The sequence below is a fragment of the Amblyomma americanum genome, chromosome 10, assembly GCF_052857255.1.
Source record: "Amblyomma americanum isolate KBUSLIRL-KWMA chromosome 10, ASM5285725v1, whole genome shotgun sequence".
Classification (NCBI taxonomy): Eukaryota; Metazoa; Arthropoda; class Arachnida; order Ixodida; family Ixodidae; genus Amblyomma; species Amblyomma americanum.
This window is the reverse complement of record NC_135506.1, coordinates 99,559,209-99,571,904: the sequence shown is the minus strand read 5'-3', so window position 1 is coordinate 99,571,904 and position 12,696 is coordinate 99,559,209.

Genomic DNA, 12,696 nt, shown 5'->3' with positions numbered 1-12,696 from the left:
ACACAGACATATAAACATCCATAGGTCTACATCAGGACTATTACAAAACGCTAGGGCAAGGATTTATGGAGCAACTACGACATATAGTGTAGGCTCAACCTACTCAAGCTTGCACACTGGCGCACTACTAGGCAGTTCTGCGTGTTGGGAATTGCGCTAGAAGGTACAATAAAACCGAATGAAAACATGCATGGCCAAATTCAACAAACCGTATGAACACCTTAGGCTGCTTACTACCGGCGATTCACAGTGTTCGAATAAGAAGTGAATAGTTTATTGCAAGGACATATACTGCCTCTCCACGGACGAGCGCATAGTGCGGGATCAAGCATTCTTTCCTAAATCCAGACCGTGTTCCTGCCCAGCAGAGGCACAGGCAACATGGAAATTTGTTTGTCCAACTTGAAGCCTGCTTGCGTCGTAAAGAATGCCAAAGAGGTGGTCACTAGAGCAGCAAGCCCGCAACCGTTTACCCAAAGAATTTTGCATCGAATGCTATACCCAAGCAGTAAAATGAAAGGAGCGGCTGAAGGAAAAGAGGGCTAGATAGCACTGTCGTAAAATTTTCCAATAGCTTTCGTTACGGATCATTTCATTTTGTTTTCACGTTGCAAGCTCGCAGTTTCAGCTATAGATCCAATCCCCATTGGCTTTTTGCAAGGCGCAGTACTGGGACAGAGCATGATGGCATATAGTATGAAATAAGACGCAAGGAAAAACTTACAACTAGAGGAAATGAAGATGGTCGTCTTCATTTTATTTAGGATTCGCTGTATGCTTTCTGTTTTCTTGTTTTCATAGGTTGTTTAGAAAGTACACGTGTTTTTGTTGTAATTTCTTGGTCTTTCACGTGTACGGTGGTGTATCTCTACCGTACTTTGTAATTGTCTGAGCAGTGAATGGTAGGAGTGGCTCACGCTTACTTATATGTGCACTTTAACTTTCTATGTCATGCGTAGCTCAATTTTTCAAAATTCGTTCAGAGTACAAATTTAACAAATTAATATCGAACAACCACTTACCGCCACAGTTTCGGCTGCAAATAATGCATTTGCAGATGAATGAGATGCCACTCTTCTAGCAAGCATGTCTAGCTTTCTCGGACAAAAATTTTGAAAATTATAAAATTGTAAGACACTGTTATGAAAATGTTTGAAGCTAATGGTCCATTGTTCTGGTATTTACCAAAATATTTCTTTTAAAGTGTTTGCAGAGACCGCATCGAACAGTTAAGGCTTCCATAGAAAACTAATGGGGAACGCTTTTGACGATAGCAATAACGTGAATAGAAAAAACTACAAGATCGCCGTCAGGTGATCTGCGGATATATTGATTGCTGTAGAGAAATATTGCATTATATAAAAAATTGCGTTGATAAACGGTTTCCCCCTCAAAAAAGCTTTTGTTCAGTATTGTTGAGTATATTACGCGGGAATGAAAGTGTTAATTTCCATAGCAAACCATATACGAAACCATACATATCAAGAAACCGAAATATCACTGAAACATCTGAAAGTCTAAGGAAAGATAATTTTTTTTTATTTTTGGAGTTCAGTTAGGAATTAGCAGTGTAACCTTCTTTAGCGAAAAAATAATTGATGAGAAATTACAAAACAATACAACATCATGCCTCCAGTGGGATCCGAATTCAGGACATCTGTATGTCGCGTACCGTGCTTCGCAAACTGAGCTACGGCTGCGGTTTATCCAACCTTCTTCTTTCGAATGCATCTATGTTGTGTTTAGCCCATCCTTTGAGGGCCGTACACTAGCGCCACACTTGACCCTAGCGGCGGCCATGGAACGTCCGGTCGTGTATGAGGAACACAGCGGTCGCTGCTATTAGCATCACGCGAAAGCTATGACAGCGCCAATTTTTTCCTCTCTGAGCACACTATAAAATTGGACCTACAATCGCGCTCAGTATTGCTTCCGACCCGCAAGGTGTAGTCGAAGAGGCTTTCACGAAGCGGTAGAAACCTGGAAAAGTGAAAACGTCAAGCACCAAGCCCTCTCATTAGAGAGCAAGCCTTTGAGTAGTTTTTGCCATTACGTACTCACTTGCTATAAAGCGTAAACAGCTCTACGGTTGCCGATGGTGTGTTACAAGTTTGACTTTCAGCGGCCATATTTTTTTGACCCGACGTACACAGTTTCATGGAATGTGGATAAATAATTTAGCTATCCTCCGCTTCGGAATAAAACATTCTACGATGGGAAAATTCATAGTGCCAGCGACGTCCACTGGCACAACACTCTGGTCTGGCCAGCCACTCTTCAGTGCATTCTAAAGACTAGGTGCGCAGTGCAGCCATTGCACCACGTGCTGTTTTTTTTTTCAATCATGCATCACAAGACGTTCGTGGGCGCTTTAACGGACAGGTGTTTCTGCAGCACACGTTCGTTGTGGCAATAGTGATTCCTAAAATGTTTGTAATAAACACAGCTCAGATCTTGCACAATGACGAGGACTGCTTCCTGTTCACTGTGTCTTACATAAAATTAAACAAGAGAAGTCTACAGTTAGGCCTAAGGTTGGATGCCCTTTGGAATTAGCGACATAATTTCGAGGAAAAACTCCACTCGTAATCGGAGGCCCTGATGTTGCTAACCACGTAGGTCCCAATTAGGTAGGCGGCTGAGTACGGAACACGACCTTTTGATCTTACATAAGCTAGCAGTTAGGAGGGTTCCAATTGCCCCATTGTTTATTAAAGAGAACAGGGCCTTGCTATCTTTTCCTGTCTTTGCTTCGGGCACAGGCATCACAGCGGAGCACGCAAGGCTCTTCGGGTTAATTATTCTTTCCTTTTTTCTTTGCCAAATGTTTCAATCGTTGCTTGCAGCCCTTCAGCATGTTCTTCTAATCCCCCGCCGATTCCCTCTCTGGGTCTCATATTAATGCCCCATTGGGGATTTTTGAAAATCATCTACGCTGTAATCAAATTGTTGATTTCTTCTGTGCCCGGAAGAAATTCCAAATTTTAAGCAGCACCTCTATTTGCACGTGGCTATGAGGACATACTTGGGCTGTTGCAGTTAAAGGTAGAAGAGATTTTGTTAGGATCATAAATGTCCACTTCCTGTAAACTTAAAACAAGAAATGTTGCGATGAGAGCTGCACTCTTTTTCGATCCAGAATGGCCTTATAAAACATCAGTCCAGATTATAAAGTCGCAGGAAATACCTATCATATCTTCTTCTCTGGGCGAAGCTCCCGATCCCTCTAGTTTGCTGAAGACCTTCTCATTAGGTCATCCGTCATCCTGGGACTGCCACTTTTTTGCATTCTTGGTATCGAGAGCTCCATGTGCTTGTGTGCCGATGCTCAGGCGCATATCTGGCTCCGAGTGCGCATCCATGAATCTGTGCTCCATAAAAAAATAATTCAGATACTTCACGCGCACGCCCCCGCTTTAAAGCTGTGAACAAAGACCACTTCGTAATTCTGTGCCTGCAACCATTAAAGAAATACAGAGAGTTCTTTCATCGGAGCTCATTCAGTTCCAGTTATGGGGGAGTAATACGAACAGTTGCAAGTTTTCTAACTAGAACCAGACTGCCAGGAAATGGTCAGACCTGTACTTTTGCGGACATAACTGTCAACAGCGGTAAATAAATGACACCCAAAGCAAATTATCCGAAGAGGTGGGTTTTCTTTTCTCTGCTTTTTCAATTCAGCAATCTTCTCCCTGCACAAGCATTCAACTCAATACATAAAAACACCGCATTACTTCCTCAAAATGCGGTTCAGAACCACGAACAGGTCCACCTATCTCCGGCTATCCTTAATGTCAGCATAGCACTCTTTTAGTCAACATAGTTATTTCCTTCCGGGAATTACAAAGGGGTTCGCCTCCGCACCATTTTCAGCGCAAACGCCTCAGCGGTTTTCCTTAAAGCAGCAGGACTCCAATCCTGTCAGTTTATTTTTTTTTCTTTCAACTCACCACACTCTTCATGCCGGTATCATGCCCTTTTACAGCGTTGCTGAAAAAAAAATGTTTAGAGCAGCATCTGCTACGTACAAGTGAAAGAGAAAAAAACTAATAAAATTTCTAGGTCAGTCTTTTCGGATTAACTCAGGCGGGTTGAAGCGGGAGCTAAACACGGTTTGGCGACAAGCATGCCAATTTTGAGAGGAAGTGATGAGAAGGAACGACTAAGACAACGCGACTATTCGTTAATACTCGCGAGTAACTACAAAGGGAGTTGTACACCCCGCCTAACGCTGGGCCATACACTGAGTGCACACACTTGTATCCACCATTTATATAAGTGCTTTTCTATGCTAATTGAATGAGCTCTATTTCCTCGTCATAGCGAGTGGAGACTGGGACTAAAGGTACCAATGACCTGACGAAAGGTCCCAGTCCCCACAGTAAACAGTTTCGACAGCAGTGATAAGAGAAGGAAATACATATACGAGGCAAAAGTACAGAATTTACACAAGTAAAAACATATTACACTTGTAATACGCACTACACAGCCGCAATGCCCTCATAGCACAACTGCACTGTATATACTAATTTTGTGAACGGATGTACGTACATACAAACAAACAGAAATGGAACAGAATGACACTGATCAATAAAAGGAAACAACATCGGCTAGTAGCAATGCGGTTAGCTCTTTTTTTAAAGTACCCAATGGAGCTATAAAGTCTAATAGTTCCTCAACCTTGTTTAATATTTCAGTTGACTGATATAAAAATGTTTGCCTTCCATAATTTGTTCTTGTTTTCGGCTTGTGTCGGATATTTCGCCGCAGAAGGTGCAGAGATGTATCTGTATTGAATGTTTTAGGGAATAATTTCTGTTTGTGTACTATAAGCAGAAGCTTCTTATAATACATTTTGTCTGCGCGAAGAAGTAAACAACGCCGGAATAATAGAGCGGTTGCAAGATCTGCATAACGACCATGGTAATTGTTCTACATACGAAGGATGCGTTTTTGTAAAAGAATTAGCTTGTTGTAGTTCGTTGCTGTTGTTGTTCCTCATACAAAGATCCCATAGCAGAGCTTTGAATAAAAAAGGCCGTTGTATAAACGTCGTTTGAGCTAAAGAGTAATTAGGTGAGCTATTTTTTAAATAATACCTGCGGATTTAGAAATACCATTGCATAACCTGCTTATATGTGAACTCCACGATAATTTTTCATCAAACCGTGCTCCCGGTAATTTCCGTGTCATTAAAATATATGTTAATGTCACTATGTACGTGTTGTTTTTGCTGTATTGAGTTCTAGGCTGTTTTTGCTCAGCCATTCTAACAGACGATTTATATAAGTATTTGCGCAGAAAGGAAGTTCGCAAATGTCATTGCATGTAAAAAAATACATTGGTATCATCGGCATACATTGCCATGTATGGTGGGTCAGGTATTCGTACAATGTCATTTGCGTATATACGGAACAATAGTGGGCCCAGTTTTGAGCCCTGAGGTACACCTTTTGTTAAAGGCAAAATGTCGGAAGAAATAGAGTTTGCCTGAACAAATTGGCTTCGATTCGTTGAATAACTTCTGATTAAACCACCAGAAATGCCACGTATCCCGTAGGTTTCTAATTTTTATGGTAGCATTTTATTATCAATTGAGTTGAAAGCCTTTCTTAAGTCTGATCGCCTCTTGATTCTCGGTTTACTTACTAGAGCACATGATTTGGCACTGCTTTCCAGAGAGTCATGCATCAGGTGACGTCATGGCACAATCGTACGTTCTATATCACAGCTAGCAATGGTAAAACCAATACACGGATTTGACAGAAGTATGTTAGGCAGGAACATTGCCAGAAATTTTATTCGGGGGGGGGGGGGGGGAGTGGAGAGAGCAAGCCAGTTGTATAGGGCAAAGCTCGGGGGGGGGGGGGGGGCATACCTAACAAGAACACTACTGGGGGGGGGGGTGAGCGCAATTTCTAGGGATACGTGCTTTGAATACGTGCCTGACATTAGGCACGTTACGGAGGTGTTGCTCAGCGCACCGCCTACTGCGTTGCGAAAGACTGAAAGTCTTCTTCATACAGCAATATTTGCAAAAAGCAGCGTCATGGTGACATGCCGTTGGCAATGCACTGCTTCCACAGTTCTGAAGGAGTTTTCTATCCAAAAGTATACGTGCCTTTGTACCTCTCACGGGTGGTTCAGTATGTCATTTCTGTCGCTGGAATTTCATCCGACTCCTATTACCTGACTAAATGACGAAGCCCAATGCTAGCGGGGACCTTGGTTTGATACTGCCTCTTCTCGATAGAGAAAGGTGAATATATTCATAATTTGACAATGAATCGTCCTGTGAGAACTGCCCATCTTAATGGGCCTGACGAAAGAAAACGGAGGACATAGGGGACAGATGAATTGTAGGTTAAACGATAGTGGCTTTACTGTCTCTTTAACGCAATTCAAGCGAATGTTTTATCTTTCTTTTACCGCGCTGGCCCTGGCCCGTTGGTGTTGGCACCAACCTCTGATATGAGAGGTGCAGGCTTTGATCCCCAGTGGCGCCGAGTGCTGACCGGCTTTAGACTGGATCCAAGCTGTTCCCTGGCCTGGATATCTGGCTCGCTGTGAGATATGCATAAAAAATGGGGTCTTTCACACAATGTGGGGCACATAAAAGTTTATTACCTCAGCGACACATATGCACATTGCAACGAGCGGCCAAGAATGTTATTCCGGCTTCGAACTGTCGGTCGATTGCGGAGCTTGAAAGTGTTCTGAGAGTTCTTCTTACCACTGAACTTAACCTGAACGTTTCACCTGAAGCTTTCTTTTCCACATCTTGAACTGTGTCGTCAGGTCAATGTAAAGCCTTTCTTTAGCCTACAAGCATCCTACCCATAGGTGCGTACAGACAAGACAGAACGAATGTATACTTCATTTATGAGATACACTGGTTAGCGGCTATTTGTCACGTCAGACTTCCGGACAAGTGCACTCCACCCAACTCTTATTCTTCTATAGTATTCATGTAGTAGGTGGTAGTAGAATACCTGTTTGGGCAAATCTAGTTCCGGTGAGAGGGTGTGTTGTCGCCTGAGATCAGTCGGCACCCCCGGTCTAGTTACTCAATTCCATCGACACTCGGATATTTCTCCCGGTGGAGAATTGCGGTGGTAAACCGATTCTTACGGCCGTCCTCTTGCATGCAGGCTGGGTGTTCAGTCTCTGCGCAATTTCTGCATGCTTGACATGCCGGCATTGCTCTTTCATTCTCATTTATCAACGTCACCAGCCTGACTACGCCTACTGCAGGACAAAAGTATATCCCGTATCTCTCAATTATCCGGTCCTTCTGCCAGCAGCGGCCATCTTAGACGCGCAAACTTCTTTATCTTAGGCGCCCACCTGCCACTATTACGTGCCATGCTACGCTCGCTCTGTTTTTCAATCCGCTTAATTACCACTAGGTGACCATGGTGACCATCTGGCACCTTGCCCTCGCATTATGTGCGCCGCCCATTCCCATTGCCTTCTCTTGACTCCTACTAGGATACCAAGAATTCGAGTTCTTCACTGACCCATTGCGATGTCTTCCTCTTTGTTAATATTACACCTATCATCTTCGTTTTCACAGTGTGCAGCGTTTTCCTCAGTTTAAGTTCCGTCGTCATCGACTGGATCCACATTTTGTCACATAGGGCAGCCCCACTAAAACACAACATATATATACTCTCTCACCGAGTGATCGAGCTTCGGATCTGCGGTCATTACTTTTTCTATGTTCAGGAATTCTGTTACCGCTTACAGTGCTTCGCTTCCCTATCGTTAATTCATTTTCGCTTCTCAGACTGTTAAACTTTAATTTAGACTCCCTCAATCATTTTAAAACCAACTATACTGCTTTGCCTGCCTTGTTCTTCGATCATAATTTGCCGTTGTGGCGCTAAGTTACATAGCAAGGCTATTTGTTCAGCAAATCGAAATTTGCTGGTATATTCGCCTTTCCGAAACAGTTCTCTGAATTCATCCTATAAACACGCGGTGAATAGTACGGGACAAATTATGTCACCATGCGGAACACCTTTCGTCATAGGTATTTTGTCTCTTTCCCAGTGCATAACTATACAGGTTGTCGCACATAATTTGAGCCAAGGATTTAAAAATGAAAGGCACTTAGAACGCGAAGTGAACCTATAATGCATAATGTTTGCGCTAGCGTAAAGTTACTCGGGCTATATTTAGTTTTCCCCGTAACTAAACGGTTAGTTAGGTTTAATTGGTCAACTTTCTAAGCATTGGCTGCAGATATGAAGTGTGATTAACAAAGTTGTAGAGCACCTTCAGTAACCTCTAAAAAAATTGTTTCCTACACGATATACCTTACGTGGTCTTTCTTTTGCGCATTCCAAAGTGTGATGACCCCCATAATGCGCAGGTCCACACGGGACGGAGAGGCAAAGAGACACCGTATGGCTCAGTTTAAACAAACAGGTATATTCAATAATTACACATGGTTAAGGTTATACATCAGAGGCTGGGGCGTCCGAGCTTACGTGCCGACGACTTCATGGGGGCGATGGAGTGGCTCCGGAGTTGGGCTCGAGCGGTTGCTGGCAGAAGCTGCACGCCGTCGGGCTTCGGCACTGAAGGCTCTCTTGGCGAACGATGTCGTCCTCAGCGTGTATGCAGTAGAATTTCAATAGTCGTCCGTTTCTTCGAGGATGGTTCACAAACCCTTCCTCTAGTGTCGTTCGGCTTGGACGATGAACAGGAGGCGAGCTTGTAGATGATGACAGCAGAGCATAATTTTACAACATACATATACAGAGAGTTAAACTGGAAAAAGCAGAACTGAATTTACAAAAGAACAAACTTTGCACTACTTTACTCATCGACCGGGCAGGTTAGTGCCTAAGTAGCATCACATTACATGCTAAGCATGGAGCCCCAGCTCAGACTGGACTGCATCCGTTTACATGTGCTTTTAAGCACTTGATTAACAAAGGACTAAGGGCGGTCATTTCCAGTGGCCCGCCCAAAGCATCAATTCCCCAATCCAAAATAACATGCGAGATGGGGACCACCCCTTTGGGTTGGGCTTAGCCTCGAACCCAGAGTCTGTTAACAATACAAACTAAATAAACAACAAAAACGCCACCACTCTCTCTCAAGTGAGAGTATACACAGGCTCTCTCTTCGGAGCTAATTCACTAGCGCCTGTCTTTCCACATTCTTGGCGAGTACTGCCTGTCCGCCATGACAGGTGTCCGTCGCGGCCCTTCTGGGAAGCTGTGGGTGCCTTCCCGGCGATAGCCCACGACAAAGGGGGGGGGGAGGGAAAGAATGTCGTCTTCGCGGTATCGCATAGCGTCGGCTGTGGTACGGCGCGCTCTGGCCCGCTGACAGCTCCCTTGTCCTGGAATGTAACCGGAAATTGGGGAGGATAAAGGCTGTTTCCCCGGGGCGGCGGCGGGTCCGGTTTTTCTGGTCGTCACTCAAAGAGCATGGCTGGGTAATTGATGATGCCGCTGTCACGGGTCTCCGTCTACGCCGCGCCGTCGAACGTGGATCCTCGTAGCACACACACGGAATGTCACACTCGCTCACCCTCCAGAAGAATGTTCTCCGAACATTTGAGTCCACGCAGCTCCCCTTGTCTTTCTGAATCGCCTCGCACAGTGCGTCCGACAAAACACTTTTCGCTGCACTCAACACCACTGCACAACACCATATGCCTCCGCTGTCAATACTGGCATCTCCAGGGGCAGCACTGATCTTCTTTTACAGATAAACATGAAACTCAGCACCCAAGCCTCTCCTTTCTAGTCCAAACTGGACGAAATAAATTTACCACAGTTACAAAGGAGCTCCCACTTCTAGCACGATCACGGCACAGACAAAAATATAGATAACGAAAGGAAGTAGGGCAGGCTCTGCATGCGCTCCGCATGCTCTCCTGTGCAGGTGTTACTTAATGACAGAAAGGTTTAACTACCAACTCCGATAACTTAACACATAAGCACATAGCAATGTTATGAGCTGCGGCATTACACAATTCTAACCAGTTCACAACTCCGCTCTGTTTACGCCATTAGTCCGACTTAGCTTTCCGATTTCGCAGCGGATATCGGCCTTCATGAGTCATACTAAGTAAGTCTGTGCCCCTTTGTCTGCTTTGGGACTCGCGAGGGCTCGTGGCAGGTGCCTCTCCTGGCGTTATCTGCGCGGCAACCTCGCGCGCTTCTTCTTCTAGCAATGCATGAAGTAAACCCGGTGGCATTCCGGCCGTCACCTCGGGCGCCTGCCGAACAAATGCAGGAGAGGGCGTTTCTTGCGAACTATCTGCGCGCTCCGCTTCACTTCTGTCCCCATCAAAATCCGCGCTTTCCCTTTCCTCATTTCGTGAATACTGAACCGGTGCCGACTTGAGGCGATTTGCGTGTATCCTTATCAAACGCCGGTTCACGTCTCGGACTCTGAAGTTTACCGGAGAAAGCTTCTCGACAACCTCGCACGGTCCTCTCCACTTCGTCTGGAACTTACGAGCTAGCCCAATCTGCCTTTGGCAGTTTTCAATGTACACGCTGTCCCCCACATCAATCTCTAGCACTGCGATCGTGCACCTCCTTCCTGCGCTTCGCCGCTTTCTTTAAGGACTCCTTTGCGATGTCCCTCGCCACTTGCAAGCGCGATTCTAGCTCAACCTTATAGTCGTCCAGTGAAGCGTATGGGACACGACGGGGGCCCTCTGGCACTTCACTAGGCTGGTCCGGGTCTCGGCCGTAGAGAAGAAAGAATGGCGATTCGCCCGTGCTCTCGTGTGCTGCGGAATTGTAGGCAAACATTGCATACGGGAGCCACAAGTCCCAGTCCCGCTGGTCGCGCGAAACAAAATGCGACAGGAACCCGGCCACGGTTTGGTTCAGTCGCTCCACCGCGCCGTTGCAAGCCGGATGGTACGGTGTTGTCTGCTTCTTAGCGATCTTAAGCAGCTCGCAAACTCTCCTCATTAGCTGCGACACGAAGTTCGTTCCCCGATCTGTCAAGAGTTGCCTCGGGGGTCCATGTCGGAGCACGATCTGTTCGACAAATGCTCTTGCAACCGTGTCTGCCTTCTGATCTGGGAGTGCTACCGCTTCCGCGTATTTTGAAAGGTGGTCGACAAATACTAAAATGTACTTGTTTCCGGAAGTGGTCGTGGGCAATGGGCCCATTATGTCCATACCTGTCCGCTCGAAGGGAGCCGAAACCTCAGGGAACGGCTGAATTGGAGCTGGTCTTCGTCCCTTGGGTGTTTTTCTTTCGAGACAGGAATGACACTTCGCACAGTAGTCTCTAACATCCTGTCGCATGCCACTCCAAAAGTACAAACGCTCCACACGCCTGCGTGTCTTCGCTACGCCAAAATGACCGGCGCATGGCGCATCGTGAAACGCGCGAAGAACCCTTTCTGTCCACGACCGAGGTATGACGACTCTCTCCCAAGCGGTTTTCTCTGGTCTCCCTTTCCTGGTTGGCCTCGTGCGCCGACACAGGGTGCCGTCTTTGTCAATGAAATAACCTAGCTGTTCGGGATGAGACGGTGCGCCCTCTAAGCTTTCGATTATTCGCTTCAGGTCAGGATCTTTGCACTGCTCTGTGCGTAATTCGGCGGGGTCGACTACGGGGACAAACTCTTCTATAGCTGCCACGGCAGCTGTGCGGCTGAGTGCATCAGCATTCAGATGTGTCTTTCCTGACTTGTGCTCAACTTCAAAGCAGTATTCCTGCAGGTGTAGATTCCATCTAGCGAGTCGCGAGCTAGGGTCCCTGACACTCATCACCCATTTCAGAGGATGGCAGTCTGTGACTAGCTTGAATTTGCGGCCGTAAAGGTAGCATCTGAAGTGCTTTACTGCCCAGACAACGGCGAGGCACTCCCTTTCCGTAGCTCCGTACTTTTGCTCTGTGGGGCTCAACTGTCGGCTAGCAAAAGCAACGGGATGTTCTTTGCCCTCCATAACCTGAGATAGCACGGCACCAACTGCGAACTTTGACGCATCTGTGGCCATAACGAAGGGCAAACTAAAATCCGGGTGGCGTAACAGCGGTGCACTCATTAGCTTCCTTTTCAGGGCCCCAAAAGCATTCTTGATTCATATTGCAGCGAAGAAGCACACACACACAGAGAAGGAACACGCAAAAAACACGGACGAACGCAGCGTTCGTCCGTGTTTTTTGCGTGTTCCTTCTCTGTGTGTGTGTGCTTCTTCGCTGCAATATGAATCAAGAATGTTACCAACTTGCCCAAAAACGTGTTTTACCCAAAAGCATTCTCCGCGTTTTCGTCCCAACGAAAGGCGACATTTTTGGCTGTTAAGGCGGTGAGCGGCTTAGCGAGCTTGGCGAACTCCTCTATGTGCCTTCGGTAGTAACCGATCAGGCCGAGAAACTGCCGGACCTGGCGGACGCTAGTCGGGGATGGAAAATCCGAGACACACCTTAGTTTCTCAGGGTCCGGTCGCACGCCGTCAGCTGAAACAACGTGCCCGAGGTATTTCACCTCGTTTTTGAGGAATTGGCACTTAGAGGGCTTCAGTTTGAGACCCGCTGCTCTTAGTCGCACCAAAACCTGCTCAATATCGCGCAAATGGTTATCAAAACTGCCACTGTATATGATAATGTCATCCATATACACGAAGCACAGCCTCCCCAGAAGACCTGCCAGGATAACATCAGCGGTTCTCTGCCAGACAGCGGGGCTGTTGGCCAGAC